This window comes from Antechinus flavipes, chromosome 3 (genome assembly GCF_016432865.1).
Source record: "Antechinus flavipes isolate AdamAnt ecotype Samford, QLD, Australia chromosome 3, AdamAnt_v2, whole genome shotgun sequence".
Lineage (NCBI taxonomy): Eukaryota > Metazoa > Chordata > Mammalia > Dasyuromorphia > Dasyuridae > Antechinus > Antechinus flavipes.
The window spans coordinates 266,405,759-266,423,600 of NC_067400.1; the positions used below are offsets into that span (position 1 = coordinate 266,405,759).

At 36.6% G+C, this 17,842-nt stretch overlaps 1 protein-coding gene across 1 annotated transcript in view; it reads right to left on the reverse strand.

The window, feature by feature from the left end:
* Window positions 1-17,350, reverse strand: part of PRRG1 (proline rich and Gla domain 1) — a 126,139-nt gene extending 108,789 nt beyond the window's left edge. Inside the window, exon 1 of the mRNA XM_051985049.1 lies at window positions 17,228-17,350. The gene's annotated coding sequence lies outside the window, so the exon portion shown is untranslated. The remainder of the gene's footprint in view (window positions 1-17,227) is intronic.
* Between the last annotated feature and the right edge of the window lie 492 nt (window positions 17,351-17,842).

Below are 17,842 nucleotides of genomic sequence, written 5' to 3' on the forward strand. Positions count from 1 at the left end.
TCAGTCACTGAGCTATGGCTAATGGCTTTCAGCAACTTCAAAAATTGCCTAGAGCAATGTTTAACATAAGCCAGTGGTTATTTTTAACAAGAAATATATATATTTTTTAAAAAAGTGAAATAATTTATTTTTCAAAAATTTTTGTAAGTCTACAGCAATTATGAGTTTGAAGCAACTAGGTAGTTCAGTGGGTAGAGCTCTAGGTTTGGAGTCAGAAAGAACTGAGTGAGTTCAAATATAGATTCAGACACTTATTAGTGTTCTCTCCTTTTCTGGACAGATCATTTAACTTCTGTCCGCCTTAATTAATAGAAGAAGGAAATGGCAACTTACTTCAGTAGTATCTTTTGCCAAGAAGTCAGTACAGACCTCCTACAATCCATGGATTCATGAAGAGTTAAATATAACTGAACAACAAGAAGCAATTATACTTATTAGGTTATTGAAGCTTAAAACTGCACTAAAATTTCTGGGACAACCTGTAGTAATAGTCTGAATGAAATCCATGCAAGAGGGATAAAATTTTCTCAATAAAGAACTATTTTTTTTGATTATTAAAAATTCTGATTTTATCTCTGATTAATATATGAACAGATCTGTAAACAGTTGAGGAATGAATTTTTAATTATGTAAAATATACTGTAATATATACATATTTTATTAATAGATATGCTCTATTAACATGTTAAGTCAATCATGATTATAAATATGACCATTTTTATATGAATGTTATGGGATATTATTATTCTATAAGAAACGATCAGCAGGATGATTTCAGAAAGACCTGAAGAGACTTACATGAACTGATGCTAAATAAAGTGAGTAGAATCAAGAGAACATTGTACACAGTAACAAAAAGATTATGTGATGATCAACTCTGATGGACATGGCTCTTTTCAACAGTAAGGTTTTTCAAGCTAATTCCAAAAGACTTTTGATGGAGAGAGTCATTTGCATCCATAAAGAGATCTGTGGGGATTGAATAACGTGGATCACAACATAATGTTTTCATGTTTTTTGTTGTTGTTTGCTTGCTTTTTTCCTTCTCATTTTTTCCTTTTTGATCTGATTTTTTAATATGATAAATGTGGAAATATGTTTAGAAGAATTGCACATGTTTAACCTTATTGGATTACTTGCTGTCTAGGGAAAAGGGAAGAGGGAAGAGAGGGAGAAAATGTTGGAACACAAGATTTTGCAAGGGTGTATGTAAAAACTGCCTTTGCATGTATTTTGAAGATAAAAAGGTATTTTACACACACACACACACACACACACACACATACACATATATATAAATAACACCTTTATAATACAAATCTATATCAAATGCTCCTAGATATTTCTTCCTTTTTCTCCTTCTAGCCATCTGGCTACTCCTGTCTTCTTTCCAAGATAACCATCCTTGTCTTTGACTACTTCCACTTAGCTAGATGGCACAGTGGATACAGGTTTGGAATAGAGAAAATCCGAATTCAAATCCAGCCCGATATTATTTGTAAGACCAGGGGCAAGTCATTTAACTCTGTTAGTTTCTTCATCTGTAAAATGAGCTGAAAAAGGAAAGGGCAAACCAGTATTACCAAGAAAATCCCAAATGGTTCGACCTCCCACCTATCTAGGACTTGTGGGTGCTAGTTACTCTAATTCCCCAGGGCTGTTTCTTGAAAGATCTTCTAGTCAGAGAAATGGCTTCCAGGTATCAAGGGGAAATAAGGTTCATTTTAAGTTTTGTTTCAAATACTTTCTACCCATCCAGATTCAGAATATCAAACTCATCCTAGACTCTTTTCTTTAGCTCACATATTCTTTTCTTTTCCTTGAAAAAGACAATTCATCCATTATCTGTCTGGCACACTTAGACTTCTCTACTTTCTCACCTCCTGGAATTCCTGACTTCCTTAAAGTCATAACTACAATCTCATCTCCTTAAAGAAGCCTCCCTTTAACCCTACTGTCTTGTCTCATGATTATTTTAAATTTATATGTTGTCTCTCCCACTAAATTGTGTGTTCCAGAATAGGGTTATATTTTTGAGGATCCCCGTTAGTACAGTGTCTGGCACACAGTAGATACTTACTGATCAATGCTTTGTTTTATCTGTATATATATTTTCTACCTCTTTAGGGTGTAAATTCATTGACAGCAAGGATTTTTTATTTTTGTTTTTGTTTCTATATTCCTTATATCTACCACTGAGTTTGGCACATAACAGGTGTTTCATAAATCATTGGTAAACAAATAAATTAATCTGTCTCCTGCCTTTTTCTCTCTTCCAGATACTCAAGTAGCCAGCACTAGAAAAGGACCTTAAATTAAGCTCCTTCATTTTAAAAGTGAGGAAATAGTTTAGGTGCAGTTATTAGCCCAATACTATACAGACAAATAGCGAGAGAGAGAGTCAAAACTAGAACCCAGGATTCATGACTTCCTACTAAGTGCATTTCTTATTCCATGGGATTTCTTATTTTCCAGCTGTGTCTTAATTAACTATGGACATGCAATTGCAAAATCACCTCAACTTCAAAATACCTTATACTTAAAATACCTTCTATATAGAACTAGACTTTACCATCTTTTTTTTTTTTGAATGACAAAGTTGCCAATCATCCAAAATTTTAAACATTACTTTTTTCTTTTTATTCTTTCCCTCTTCTGCCACCTAAAATTAATCAGTTAACATTAAAGAATAAGGGGAGTTTGGAAAGAAGAGACTAGGTCTCCTTATCTCTCTTAGACTGGACTACATCAGTCATTCTCTGGTCTGATACTACAAGGGACTGACACAGAATATATGAGAGGCTATATTTAGTCACCCATGTTCCAGAGGCTCACCATACTGGTGTCAGACAACACAGATACCTGATCATCTTTAGCCCCGTTAGACCCTCAAGTTTCAGTTTTCCTAGTTTCAGATATTACAGACATGGACCACCACACTTGGCTCCATTTATCATGTATTAAATATCTTCCATATCTTTAAAAAAAAAAAAAACAGACCTGATGAAACAATATGTAAATATTTAAGTAAATATAGAGAAATCTGAGGAGAAAGAATAGTAATACTGATGAGATCAAAAAGGCTCTGCTTAAGGGAAGCACTTGGATTGACCTTTAAAGAACAGAAGATTTCTGGGAGGTTACAGTGTAGAGAGAATATATATTCCTGATATGGGATACAAAGTATTCCCACCTTTTCTGTCGTTACAATCTCTCCCATGCAAAGTATGTCACATTTCTTTCTATTCCCACTATAATAGCCCTAGTTCTTATCCGATTATAACCAATTCCATTTTTTTCTCATAGCCATTATATATCTCATAAATACCCCTCACCCCTACACAATCATATATTTCCTATATACCTTAAAACAGCAAGATGGCACAGTGGAAGAAATGTCAGGCCTGGAATCAAGAAAACTGGTTTTAGCCACGTCCTACCCTTCATAACCCCATTTGGGGTTTTCTTGGCAAATACACTGGAATGGCTTGCCATTTACTTCTCTGACTCATTTTACAAGTGAGGAAAGTAAGACAAACAGAATTATGTGCCTTGCTCAGGATCTTACAGTTAATAAGTGTCTGATGACATATATGAACTCAAAAAAGATTCTTCCTGATTCCAGGTGTGCAGTTCTATTTACTATATCACCTAACTGCCCTGCTAAAGGGGACCCATCAGACAAACATAAAAAAAGTTAACTCCTGCTCTCTAGCTTCCTAGCAAGAATACTCTGCCCCCACTTTTTCTCCCTTTCTGCCAGTCTAATATCTATCCCTTGTTCTCAAAGTACTTATTCAATATCATCTTCTCCTTGATCCTCTGTTTAGAAGTCATTTTATTCTCCTAACGTCCTTAGTCCATTTTACGGTTCTTCACATTCTCTCCTTGTATTTATTTCTGTCCAACTCTGGTTAATAAACTCTTAAATTCTACTGGGAGAGAGATATCCATCTAGGGATGTTACTGAACACCAGATATCACCAAATGGAGATTCTATAGGGCTCTCAAACTCAAATCATTAAGAAATTAACATCATTTCTCTATTTCTGGGCAACAACATCTTTCCAATCACCCCTCACATCCATCTAGTTGCCAACTCCTGTCAAGTCTACCTCCACACTAAATTTGACATCGCATACTTTTCTCATACACGACACACCTAGGTTAAAGTCCTCTTTACCTCTCACCTAGACGAGTATAATTACCCCCTAATTTGTCTTTAAAATTCTTTACCATGAATGCTATGTTTCAGCAAAAACCACGTTACTTGCTATTTCCTATTCTTCATAATTGGTCCTTCCCCAAACCCATCCTCCATAACTTTTGCACAGCACATCTGCAATCCTCCTCACAGAAGTTTCATCTCCTTTCATATTTAGTTAAAGTGTCACCAACCTGGGCCACCTAATTAAAGTAGCAAAGCCTATTCAGATTTCCCAGTACCTGTCTTTTCTCTCCATCTTCCCCCATTATTTTGTACATGTTTTGTATTTAATTTTCTATAGGCTGATGTTTCTTCCTCCATCATCAATGTAATGTAAACTCTTTAAAGGATAGGACTGGTATTTCCTTCTCTTTTCTCAGAATCTTACATATAAGGGTTTAATAAATGTTTACTGAATAAATGCATTTCCCATACAAACTTGCAAATCCATTCAATAAACATTTGTTGAATCCATGAAATTTTCAGATATTAAATGACAAGCAAAGTTAATGTGAATTACCTAATTTTGTTAACTTTTTAATGGCAAAGAAAAAAAAATCATCCACAACAACATTAAAAAGCAAGTTCAAAATTCTTTTATATAGCTCAAAATGTAAATGTTTCCAATTATTTAGTTTGTAAAGCCCTGAAGGAGTCTAAGTTTCCAAACAGAATAATTCCACACAGAAAATTATAATTTAATACAACACTTCATAAAACTAAAAGTATTTGGGTCTTCTATTTTGCCTATTGACAAAAAATCTATTTCAAATTTCATATGTAATAAAATTGTATTAATAAAATTTTTAAAATTCTACTGGGATACTAAGTATAAATTACATAGAAACTTAAAAAAAAATTTTCTGGACTTATGAGTAACAGTAATAATAAAAAACAACGCATTAAACTTTCCATTAACTTTTTCTTACAGAGACAGCAAATTCAAATTTCCTTCATATGTTTCTGACTTGCTGACTTCTTCCCAGCAAAATGGTAAAATGGTTTAAATATATATATATGTGTGTGTGTGTGTGTGTATGTAATTTTACCCAATTACATATAAAAAACAATTTTTAACATTTGGTTTTTCAAAATTTCAACAAATTGCTACTTACAGGATGACTGGAGCAAGTTACTCATGAAGATTAATCACAAAAAAGGAATCCATAATGTTAGTTGTCAGACCACAAAGCCCAACCACAAATAGAAAAGGATTTTAGCAGCTCTACAATCTAACATTTTGCATAACAACACTTTCTTTGTTACTATTTGTTTTATTTTTTAAATGCTTGAATTTGAAGAACTAGTCTACATTCAACTTAATTCAAGCTTTGGATTCAGAAAAGACCAACATGCCTTCCCACAGCAGTCATAAGTTCCATGTTACAGTCATGTTGAGCACTTGCCAGAAGAAAGTCTAATTCTCTTTTAAATTCAATCCCCCCTCCCATTTCAAGTGCCACACCTTTTAAAGATCTAATAATAGGTTCTTTCACAAGTTCATTATCATTGTTTGAAAAGGCTTTACAATAACTACACTAGTAATTACCAAGACAGGAAGAGAGAGCTAAGCAACAACAGGGATAAAATCTACTCTATTAAGCATTTCTAGAATGCCATAAGTACTGGGCCACATTATCTAACTTTACATCTCATTTATCCCTTAGACCATTCCTGGAAGATAATGTACCTCTACTTTTGCACAAGGTGAATCTAAGGCACACAGTAATCATGCAATTTGCTTATGACACAAATACAAACTATATAATCACTATGGCTCCTATTTTAGGAATACTTGAGCTACTGTGTCATGTGTCTATAAAACACCCAAAAATATTGTTGCCATTATGTCACTATCATAGGCAACTCTACCTTAGCAAGAAGCATCAGCTATAAGATATGAATCCAGGGCTTCTGACTCCATTGTGAGATTTTTTTCTACTTTATTATACTTAGATAAATCTTAAGTTATCTGAAACCAATAGTAATTAAAGTGATTTACTAATGATCAATAAACCCCTCTAAGTTTCATAGGCAAGATTTGAACTGTTAACTAAGTTTCCAGGTTAGTCAGTTAATATTTATTAAGTGCCTATTAGGTGCTAGATCTTAGTAAATATGTTCTCTGCTGTAACATAGTCCCTGCTCTCAAGGATTTCACAATCATTAAGGGGGAAGTGATACAGTCAGACCTGAATTTTGGAAAGCTGTGTCAGAATGACAGCTGAGCTGAGGATGGATTGCAGAAGAAAAATACTTGACAACTGAGTTGAGGATGGATTGCAGAAAAAAGATACTTGAGGTGGGAAGAATAAGTCAAAGACTAATAATGAAAGAATCTTAATGTGTCATGATGAGAGCCTTCCACCATGGTGTGGTGGCAAGGAGCAGAGAACAGATAATAAACTCTTCAACATATGTCCTTAAGTTAAAATAAACAGGTTTAACAGATTTGATATGGAGAATAAGTGAGGAGTCAAGGTCCCAGTACAATCTGCTGTCCCAAGCTGCCAGTGCATGATTTATTTAAATAAAATTTTCTAAAAAGGAAAAATAAATAAATATCACCATCATTACCATATACATTACCAGTCACAGAAGGATTTACATACATCCATATATACACATCTATAATATAATATTACATACATGCAAATATACACACATACTTTTCAGTTTTGCCACCCTTAATGATAGACCTCAAAAACCTTCAGAATGGGTTTAAGCAAAAGGTCTTCAAAAAACATAAAGATAGACTTCTCTAGACTGGACCTTAAATCAAATGGTATCATTAAATACCAGGTAGATAACAGAAACAATTAGCAATCTTTAAAAAGGATAAACTTCCTGCTTCTAATTCCAGAAAACTGCTAAAAGGCACTCCTCACTTTTTCCATCCCATTAAGTTATTGCTTCATTTAAGGCTCTTCCTAAAGAGGAGAAAACATATGTAATAAATTACTGAAAATATGCAGTTCATGAGCAAGCAGTAAAAGAAATAAATGGACCACTCTAGCAACTAACTACAAAACTGTCTTATAACACTTTTTTTCCACTTTAGCAGAATTCTATGTAAGGCATATCAGTCTCACAGTCCATCTAAGGACTATTACAAAAGTACTAAAGAAAATCAATGTAGAAGTCTCAGGGTTCCAAACTTACACTATAACTGAATTTAACACAATTCCAAATAAATCTTAATGAAGAATGGAATTGTAACACACTAGAAATACAATAGACTCCAGAGTTGTTCAGATCATTACTGTGGTGTATGTCATGTGTAAGCATCATTAAACTTGAAAAATCCATGCTAATTAGAGTTAACAGCATAATGAAGAAAGTTCCATGCAAGAGTAAAAGGTTTCCAAATCAACCAACCTAACCTTTCTTTCTCTTGTCAGATTACACTGTAGAACAGAAACTCAAAGTAAAAAGTATATCAAATTTAATTTCTATGGAAAGGTTAAAGTTCTAAGAAATAAAGCCCTCCCCCCCCCCAAAAAAAAAGGAAAAAAAAACAACTGAAGAAGAGACTATACTAATTACTACTATAATAAACTAGCTTTGAATGTGCATTAGTAATTTAAATCATTTGAATTTTCAAAGTTCATTAAAATTAAAAAATTAATTCCCATCACAATTATGCAACATATTCATAGAAATGGTTCAAAATTCATTATGAAATTGTATACCACGATAAGGTCAAAATGAGTTCATGATTTAGACAGAAAGGGTGATATTATGAGCAAATTAGGAGAACAAGGGATAATCTACCTCTCATATCTGTGGAGAAAACAGGAATTTATGGTCAAAGAACTAGAGAACATTATGAAATACAAAATGGATAATTTTGATTACATTAAATTAAAAAGGGTTTGCACAAACAAAATCAATTAGAAGGGAAGCAGAAAGCTGGAGGAAAAAATTTAGTCAGTGTTTCTGATAAAGACCTCATTTCTAAAATATACAGTGAATTGACTCAAATTTATGAGTACAAACCATTCCCCAACTGCCAAAATAGTCAAAGAATACAAACAATTTTCAGACAAAGAAAATATAGTAATTTCTAGTTATATGAAAAAAATGCTGTAAATCACCACTGAATACAGAAATGCAATTAAGATAAGAGGTAACACTTGATATTTCTCAGATCTGATGACAGGCGGTCATTTTTTTTTGGGGGGGGGAGTGGTAGTGATGTTTGCTTGCTTGCTTTCCCTGCCCTTTTCATTTTTTCCTCTTTTTGATCTGATTTTTTTTTTTTTTTGGCTCAGCTTGACAAATATTTAAATATCTTTACAAGAATTACACACGTTTAACCTTGCTTATTGTCTTGGGGATGGGGATGGGAAGAGAAAAGGGAGAAAAATGTGAAAAATAAGGTGACTGTTGAAAACTACCTTTGCATGTATTTGGAAAAATAAAACACCATTAAAAATTCAATACTGATGTAACATGAGTATATGACAAAAACATTTATTTATACAATAAGTATTTACAAGATGCTTGGCCTAAGCCATGATATGTTATGGCATAAATCTTCTAGTGACTTTTGCCATAAGACCCCAAAGGAGTTTCATAAATTTATATTTAACACCTTCAAACTAAGAAACAGCTACTTATTCACTAGTGATAATAATTTTGGGTGTATAAATTATTTACTACAGTTAGCCTGAGGACTACACCAAAAGATGTCATATTGTCTTCTGGAGTTTTTATCCAAATATGACAAAAAAAATTAGTGGATACATTGATGGACTTCGTCAGTAGATAGGAATTAAAATCCTGCCTCAGGCCCTTATTAGTTTTTGGAACATGGACAAATCATAAGATTTCATTTCCTCCATATGTAAAATGGGAATAATACCTACCTCTTAATAGCTATAAGGAAAGCACTTTGCTAATTATAGAGGGATAGGAATACATTTGATGTGCTTAGACCAGTCAATAGTGTGATAGGGTGACTAGCCAATGAAGGCACAGGCTTTAGAGTATGTGCAATATCCAGATGAAGGTTTGATAAACCCTGTTTCTGGAAATTCATGAAGAAGGCTTTCTATCATTGCTTTGGCGATACGGCGGGTATTCTCTCACTGTTGCCCATCTATTTCATGGTGATGAAAAGCCTTTTAACTGTTTGCTGCACCCAAACTTGGAGGATATAAAAAAAGACTAGAACAGATGGGAGCCTATTTCTTTCCTGTTGATAAGCAAGGGAAGAACTACTGTGAGCTTCCAGGTAAGAGAGGGAGTTTAGGTTGTCTCTAGCCCTGAATGCCTCTGTTTCTTTCTGCAGTCTCTGTTGTAGTTATCCCCTCCTGATCTTAGGTAACTGAATATTAGAGAAAAGACTGGTCTGTTCTAATGTAGAGAGTTTGAAAGTTCCCCTCTGCCAAGGGAATGCATAGCAGCAGGAGCCAGAGTACCACAAAAATGATGCTGTCTAGCAGTCAGAGCAGCAGCTCATCTATCAGTTATGAGAATTTGTGTAAAGTGCTTTGCAAATTTTAAAAGCCTATATAAATGCTAGCTACTATTACTGTACCAAACAGCCAGAAGTAACCTTGATAGGGGAATGTTTTATAGCTACCCACTTTCAGTTTGAGATTACTCTTCTCAAGGACTAAGGTGTATAGAGTAGAGAGTGTTTCCAATTTGGGTATATTTTGTAGATTTTTTTCCCCTTCTTTGTAAAGATAAGTAAATTGCTTTTAATTGGTTAATTGATGTTTGGGAGACCGAATCTTGGTAGATTGATACTGGAGGAATACACTGTAGGAAGATTTATAAACAATAGTATTAGAAAACAAATTAACTCAGATCTCCAAGATTGTCTCTAGGACCCTAAAGAGAGACAGCATAGCCATTTGCTAAAAACGGCAAGTTGGCCTGCCAATAGAAGGGAAGGGTTATGAGAATAAGGTCAGAAACTATATTCTATGTAAGGAGCTCCCAGGAAGGAAGCTCCCTTCTGTTAGTGCATATCAGCACCTTCTGGGAAGTTAATGATCCTATACACTTACCAGAGCTTTGAAAAGTTAAGTGATCCCAGGGTACTGTAGAATCACTCTGTGAAAAGAGCAGAAACTGAACATAAGCCTTCCAGGCTTTGAGATGGACTATCCCACTATGCTACAATATCTCTCATCTTGAGATGAGAAACTAAGAAAAAAAAAAAAGAAATTTGAAAAACTGGGAAGAAAAAAAGGAGAAGTGCCTAAAAAGATTAATATGAATGCACAGGAAATTAATGCACAAACTCAAATTTTTAAAAATACAAGTTTTAGGGACAGCAAGGTGGTGCAGTGGATAGGACACTAGCCCTGAAGTCAGGAGGACTTGAGTTCAACTCTGATCTCAGACATTTAACCCATCCTAGCTGTGTGATCCTGGGCTCAAGTCACTTAACCCCGATTGCCTCAGAAAAAAAAAATACAAGTTCTGAATGATTCTTTTGAAATTTTTAGAGAAAGGGAGAGATGGTCTAGGAGTCAAAGAAGACAAACACTCCAATTTTCTGTCTTTTTTCAGAAGTATTTTATTTTTTTCAAATACATGTAAAGATAGGTTTTCAACACTGATTTTTGTAATAATTTGTGTTCCAAATTTTTTTTCTTCCTTTCCTTACCTTAGCCCTCGTGTCAAGACTGCAAACAATCTGATTTGTCATGTTATATAAGAAAAATAATCAGACCAATAGGAAAAAAAAAAAAACAAGAAAGAAAAAGCAAATAACAACAAAGGTGAAAATATTATGCTCCTTTCCACATTCACTCTCCATAGGTCTTTCTTTAGAGATAGATGGCAATTTTCTACCTCAAGTCTACTGCAATTGTTTTGGATCACCATATTGCTGAGAAGAGCCAAATCTATCACAGTTGATCCTCACATAATCTTGCACCCCTATTTTTAAAGAGGGTAAAGAACAGTCTACACATACAAGTGTCCCCATTATAATCCATGCACTACTTAGTCATTTAAATAATCTTCATAAAACTCAGGTTTGTCATCACTCTCTATGCCACTGTTCTCAAACTTTTGTTCTTAGTAACCCTTTATACTATTAAAAATTATTGAAGGTATTATGTCCAGAGTTTTTGTTTATGCAGATTATATTTATAGATATTTACCATAATAGAAATAAAAATTAATTTTGAATTTGCAGATCCTCTGAAAGGGTTTTTAAGACCCCCGGGATTCTCTGGGCCACATTCTTGAGAACTTACAACTAGTGCAACTAGTTCAATTAAGTGCAAAGATCTCTAATGCCTCCGACATCAAATATTAAATTCTTTCTTTGGCATTCAAATTCTTCATCACCTGCTCCCCCACACATACTTTTCTGGCCTTCTTACATCTTACTTAACTCACAAGTATTCTTCTACTTAATACAGGCCTCATTACTGCTATTTACACAAAACAATGAATTTTCACTGGCAGTCTCCCATGAAGAACTTTCTCACTCCTCTTTCTACCCTAGTTGCCTTACTTCTTTCATGTCTCAGATAAAATCTTATAGGGCAGTCAGGTGGTATAGTGCTGGGCCTGGAGTCATCTTCCTGCATTCAAATCTGGCCTCTTGCTAGCTATGTGACCCTGAACAAGTCACATCACTCTCTCTGCCTCAGTTTTCTCTCCAATAAAATGAGCTGGAGAAGGAAATGGCAAACCACTCCCTAAATGGGGTCACAAAGCGACAGATCTGATTTAAAAGACTAAAGAATGACAAAGTCCCACTTTCATCAAAAAGCCTCTCAGTTCTTCTTAATCTAGTGCCCTTCCTGCCTTAAGATTATTTCCACTTTTATCCTGCATCTTGTTTGTATAGTTGTTTGAATTTTGTTTCCCCTGTTACACTATGAGTTTCTTAACAGTTGGAACTGTCTTTACATCCCCAGTCTTGACACACAGGAAGTACTTAATAAATGTTTACTTACTGACTACAAACTATAGGGAAATAGTGTATTGCTTAGAAAATCTTGTTTATTAATATTGTTTGAACCCAGCTTAACATGGCTGCAAATTGGTTGACCTCAGGGAAGCCAATTTGTTTCAGGCAACACTTGGATCCAATCCAAGTCTAAGGTCCTTACATTTAGGATATCCCATATTTGAATGTTTATGTTCACATCTCAATCAACCTTACTATTAATGTTTATGCTTATTTATATATATATCAATGGACTTTGACAGGTCTCAACAAAACAGCTTAACATCAACCAAAGGTGCCAGGACTGGTATTTTATAGAATTTAAACCTCGTAGAGAGAGAAAAGCAAAACCAGAAAAAAAAGCTTTCTCCATCAAATAAACAAATAAACTTATTTCTAAAATTATTTCATATTTTGGGGTTTATTCACATCACTAACAAGCCTGATCAACTTGGCTTTGATTAGCAAAATTCCATAATACTTGTTAAAAAATGTGTTGATGTCTTTTATTCATTTTTGGATATAACTCATACTCTCTCACACTAGCCCTCCCTTATAACTAAGGCAAGAAAGGAAACACGACCATTGGTTGTGTCTGACAATACCTGTAACATTCTGCATCCAAAATCTCCCACTGCTTTATGAAAAAGGAAGAAAGTATCTTCCATCATCTATAGAACACACTATTAAAGTAATGAAGAGCTTGTGAGCATTCAAGAAAGAAAGTACAGTTATTACTTCCAAACTACAGAGATTAGGAGCAAAATACCCCTGAGATGTAAAAATTTTTGGTTCTCCCTTCATACTCAAGAAAACAACCAATTTTTTTTTTCTTTTTTGCGGTATTTACAATACATCTGGATTAAGTATTTGGTCATAAATTCTTTTATCACTTGCTGGATTTTACACATTTGTGGTTACCATAAAACTCTTCAGACACTGCTCTAGACAGCTCTCTAAGGCTAAAAATGCAAAACATGTCTATGTACCTTGTTAAAGAAAGTGTTCTTACCTAGGTTTACTATGAGATCATAGGTCCAGTGCCTTTCCCTACCCCTCCTATGTTTTGCAGTATATTTCTTAAAACAGTCCCAAGAAGTTAGATAGTGAAAAGTATCATCCTGATTTAATAGACAGATTTGGAGCTCTGGTTTTATGTCTTGCTCAAGATCACATAGTGGATATGTGTCAGTGGGAACACAGCCTTAGGCTTTCCTGACTAGTTTTCATTAGGACAACTGAAATTACTACCTAATTATCTTCATGCCTCTAAGAGTTTTCCCTACCTAATGTCCTTCTTGAAAACCTACAAAATCCTGAACACACAGGTTTGACTATGATACTCCCTCCATCAAGAACCTTCAGTCACTCCCTCTTGCCTCTAGAATAACATAAAACTTTTCTAATTTAGCATCTAAAGCTTTAATAATCTGGCTCCAATAGGATCTTTTTAAGTTCCTTGCAAACTTCATTTCTAGCCACAATGCCCTATTTGCTGTTTCCCTCATACAATATTCCATCTCGAGCTTTGCACCATTGCATAATTGTCCTCTGTTCCTAGAACATACTCCCTTTCTCACCCCTGACTTCCTTCAAAGTTTGCCTCAAGTACACAAGGACTATCCAGATCTCCCTGACAGCTTCTGCAATCCTATCCAACTTCCACTAAATTACTTTGCTTACATTATAGTTTTACTTTGTTGAAACTCCAGATAAGCTCCTTGAGCCTAGCACAAGAACCTGACACTCAACAAGTATTTAAATATTGTTAGATGAATTAATGAAAAGCTAGGTCATCTGTCTCAAGCTCCTGCTTTTTTGCTTGCTACTTCAAAAACCCTCCAGGTTATCCACTGTTCTTTCCTCTTAGTGATAGGACAAAATCCCTGACACTCTCTGGGATAATTAATTAAATTTCTAGATGTCCTGGTTTCCTCAACTGCAAAATAGAGATACTAATAGCCCCTATAATGTCTAACATTTATATAGGATTTATGATCCAATGATTCCAAATCAAAGTCTTCATTTCACAAACTCCTAGAAAGAGTTGCCTTCACCATCATCTTTTATGGAGCCACTACTCTCAGAACCTCATCTAATTTCAAGGAATCCTTTCCTGATTTTCTCCTACTTCTCTATCCTTTTCTCCCTCTTCTTCCTCAAATTAACTTGAATATACCTACATGTACACATGTTATTTCTCACCCATCTCTTCTACTATGTTCTATTTTTTTGCCTTTGTATTTCTAGAGGATAACACAGTATTTGGCACATAAAATTAGGTACTTTGGTGGATCTATGACCACATATGTATGGAAAAAGGAAATTCATCCATAGTTTCTCATCCTGAGAAACTTCTGTTCATAGGAAAAGCTTAAGAAATGTTTGTGGCACTGAATTGAAAGACAGGTCAAGAAGCTTAATAAGATATTGAGAGTCCTAGGTAATATGCCATAACTGGATTGATTCTAGGAACGAGGAATATATGGCCTAGAAAAGAAACGCTATAAGAGTCATATGATAGACATTTTCAAGTATTTGTTGAGTGCAAAAATTAGAGGAAATAGTGGGACAGATTTGGTTTCATGTACAAAAGAAAATATGAGACCCAAGACTGGAAACTCACTCCAAATTCAGCCCTCTTCACATCGCTTCCTAATCCTTTTTCCATCTCTCAGGTGTGTGAATTTTCGAACAATTTTTTCTTCCAACTAATTCAAGGCTTTAATGTAGTTACACAGATTAGTGTTTCCATTTTTAATACCTGTTCCCAACATCATGATCAATATTTTTCATTTTCCAATACTTGAAAATGACTGCCATTTTGAATTTCTAGCTTTTTTAAAACCCAAAATGAAATTAATGTAATAACTTCCCATCCTTAATGTGGTTATGTCCCATTACTAAAGCCAATTATTGGAATTTATCACACACTAGATATTTTGATTATTTGCATTGGAAATTTTAATATTATAAAGGTTTACATTTCATTGAAACACGCCCTTTGATACTGTTAAATGCAAAGTATTTTTGTTTGTTTGTTTGCTTTTTAAGGACTAAGAGCCTCCTAAATCAATATTAAGCAAAAATCCAGTTTATTGCATACTTGGAAGATGTGACTTTCTATTAAACAGAACAAAGATCTGAAAATCAGTGTTTGTAAAACAGAATTCAACAATGAAGGGAAAGGGGTGGAGGAGGAAGAAGTCCAGAATGTTTTTGTTGTATTAACCCAGAACAAAGGAGTAAAAATATCTACATCAGAACTGAGCAATATTTTCATATGCACATACCATGTGTGCCATTGAGAACAGAAATTAGGAAATGAAAGTCTAAGAATCTTTAGCCGATCAAGGATTCCATGTTAGGTTGTTTTTCCCCCTTGGCTGTATCATTTTCAGGGTCCCAATATAATGAAACATAAGTTTGGTTTTACCCCTAACCAACTTGTCTACTAAATTTAATCAGTCCCATTCATTCCTTTGGTAACACCTGGATTTCTTCTTTCTCCAATTTTTTTTTTTTTTTTTTTTTTTTAGCTTTGAGAATTTACTTCTTTCCTAAAACTTCAAACATATAATTTCTCTTTATATTTGCCACTTAACCCATTTGTCCAACCAAGTTCACTCAAATCCCCTTCCTTTATCTATTATGAATCTGACATCCTTTCAACTGAAGGTGGGGAGCATCCACAGCACAATCACACTATCAGACAAATTGGCCCCAAATCATCCCAAATCTGTACTATGGTTCATTGTTTTAAAAGCTGATTCCCGTCACAGCTCCTACAAAAATGGTATCATATTAGGGGGAGGGACAATTTTTTTTTTTCATTTTCTTTACTCCTCCAGAGGTAGACAGCTTGGGAAAGTGGAGAGCTCATTGGTTTTGGTGCCAGAAGACCTATTTCAAATAATACCGCTGATATTACTTACCTGTGTGACTTGTTTGAGCAAGTCACTTCTCCCGGGATCTCAATCTCCACATCTGTAAAAGGGACCCGGAGTAAAAGAGGTAGGGTGGAGAGAAGAAGGGAAGAACTAGATGGCCCCAGAGGGTCCCTTCCAGCTCTGCTGCCAATATCCTAAAGAAAGTTCTCCAATTCCCGAGAGCCAAGTCTAAGTCAACAGTCAAGCACCAGCTCCGATTCCCTCCTCCTCCCCGGCGGCTGTCACACATAGCTGCCTAGAAAACAGTCATTCCCTTTGTTAAAATTTCCACCAACACAATGAAACAGAAAAATGGTCAATGCTCACGTGGAGAGAGTAGGGGAGACACAAAATGTCGGAGGGTGGGGGCAGAAGTCATAAATCGTCAAGCCTTCCCCGGCACCAACCGGGGACCAGATTGTAACCTAAACTACCACCCCTCCTTTCCCCAAGACCCTTACTACTCACAACGAAGAACTTTTCCACAGTCCCGAAGGGAAAGACAAGAGATATAAAACTCGGCACAATCGCGCACCTCCCAGAAAAAGATTCCAGCTCTGCCTTTTCTGGGAAAAGGGAAAATCACTCGCTGAGACCCAGCTCTTCCGCGACCCATCCCCCCAACCTCAAGCCAAATTCTCAAGTCCTTCTCCCCAAATTGTCTGCCCCAAGTCCTCAGGCCCATGGGTCGGACAAAAACCGAAAACCGGTGGGTGCAATTAAAGTTCAAGTCCGCTCCCCTTCTCGGAGGCAAGTCACCCACTTACTTCCCGGAGCTCCAGGGCAGGAGCTCACTACTCCCTTTCCCTCCCGCCCCAAACCCAAGGAACCCCTAATAATTCCTCAACTCCTTCCTGTGAGAGCTCGGGGGACACTCGTGCCGCACAGCTGGATTCTGTCACCTAAGCAGCTGTGGCAGCCTCCACTGCTTCATTTCTCCCCCGGCTTCTCTAGTTCTGCCCGGACTACCTCAGCCGGGTCAGGACAGGGAGGCGAAGAAATGCAAGCACGGCTACCCTTCCCGCTTGGGAATGCTCTTCCAGCCCCTACTGAGAGTACCTGGACCTTTCCCAAAGGAAGAAAAAAAAAAGATTGGGGAGGGGGGGGGAGGGCTTAAGGGGCGGCGGGAAGGTAGAACCACTAGGTAGGAGTCCCACTCACCAGTGCAGAACAGTGACCGCTACTCGCGCTCTGAGCCCGGCCAGCTGCTACTACGACCACCGCTTCTGCAGCCGCTGCCTCCCTCCCAGCCAGCTGCGGCCTCGGCGCCTGCGCGTTCCTCCAGCTGCGACCGCCGCTGCCAGAGCCCAAGCGAAAGGGCCACTGGATCTGGGCGGGGGTGGAGGAGGCGGAGGCGGAGGTGCAGGCGCCGCCACAGCCACAGGGGACCCGGAGCTCCACCGGCACTGCCAGCCCTAGGGAGCTTCGCCTTGTGTGGAAGTGCTTGCAGGAGTTCCCTCACCAACCTTGCTGTGACTACAGAATCCCGCCGGTGCAATCCACATTTAGCGCTCCCTTGGATATTACTAGAGTGCATGACTTAGGGGTTGTTTAGGGAGTCAGTATGGATTCCTAGAATCCCTTCTTTCTTTCCCCTGAAGCACACAGCCTGCTTTCACCAATTCTTGCTTTCCAGAGCCTTTGAAGGAGCTGCATTCTGGAGAAAGAGCAGTTTGGCCAAAGGAAACTGTCCCTGATACTGTCCTGAGATTTTTATCTTTCGGAGAAGCTAACTTAGCCAAGGCCAGGGCCAGCAGGCCTAGAGTTGCGACCGCA